The sequence below is a fragment of the Pseudophryne corroboree genome, chromosome 3 (assembly GCF_028390025.1).
Source record: "Pseudophryne corroboree isolate aPseCor3 chromosome 3, aPseCor3.hap2, whole genome shotgun sequence".
Lineage (NCBI taxonomy): Eukaryota > Metazoa > Chordata > Amphibia > Anura > Myobatrachidae > Pseudophryne > Pseudophryne corroboree.
The window spans coordinates 325,868,319-325,869,718 of NC_086446.1; positions in this window are offsets into that span (position 1 = coordinate 325,868,319).

A 1,400-nucleotide genomic window follows, 5' to 3' on the forward strand; every position below is an offset into this window, starting at 1 on the left:
AACTAGCGTTTGCCCGAGATTTCACTCGCGTGGATGACCACCCAAGTCCGTTGGTTGGGACAAAACTAAGGCCTTTATTTAGAACCTGCATCTCTAGGGCTGAAAAAGATCTCTTAGACAGGTTGAAAATTAGGTGTTCTTCTTGGGGGTCATGCTTCTTACGCCTTTTGTTCTGGCCACCCCTGCGGGTGGGAGGCTTGTTGTACTTATGGCCCCATCTCGACCACTCTGGTCTAAAGGGGCCGTACTGTGGTGAGTATTATCTTCAGATTCAGAAAAAATAAACTCACTTTCACTGCTTCACCACCCTTATCGTCCCTCTTTCTGGGGTTTTGCCACGGTCTTTTTCTACCCGAGGGTCTAGTTTTTCCGGTGGGTTCAGTTCCCATCAACCAACGGTAGACTTTGTTTTCCTCATAGTCTTGGTCGACCAATGATTTATTATTGCGTTTAAACTTCAACAGGTCGCGTCTGTATTGATCACACTGTTTTCCCAATTTTTGTACCCAAGGAAGTGTATATCTCCAGATTTACTTTATCTCTTTCCAATGCAGTGATTTTTTTCTTGGTAATCTCTAATTCCCGATGTGATTCTTCAATTACCAGAATCATAAGATCAAACCCACATCGATTCAATATTCCGATCCATTTCCTTACGAATTCCGGATTGTGTCGCCCAATCGTGGGGGCATTTTGTACCCTAAAGCCACGCGGGATCTTGTGTTCCCTATGATATTCCGACAAAGACATGCCATGTAATGAGAAATCTATTTCACGACGTTTAAGCTTCATAAGATGAAAAAATAATCATCTGCTTTCATGGTTGGATCCAAAATAGGTGTCGTATCTTTAAATAAAATATTTTCAATCTGTGCTGGGGTAAAACCAAAGATTTCCCTAGGGGTCATGGCTTGCATGATGTTACATTCCATGGGATCAATAGCTGTAGTAGACTGGCTATCCATGGTGGTCATTAATAAGCAATACCACCAAGCAATACACTCTGTAGCCACTGATATTAGATACAAGTCACTAATCAGTTCTAGTATACCACAGTACTATGCACCGCAGCATGTGGGAAATTCCAACCACAATACAGCTCCACAAGCACTGTTCCTGTGCTGTTCCAATAAAAATAACAGGTGTCTGAAAGTCTGAAGCATATAAAATAATATGAGGTGCCCAGCAAACGGTGTCCTAAGAGTATATATATATATATATATATATATATACACACACACACACACACACACACACACACACACATATATATATATATATATATATATATATATATATAGGGGTGGGGTATCCCTTATCCAAAATTCAAAATCCCACATTTTTGGGTCCCCTACTGAGATAATGACATCAATATTATATATTATGTGTTTATATAGATA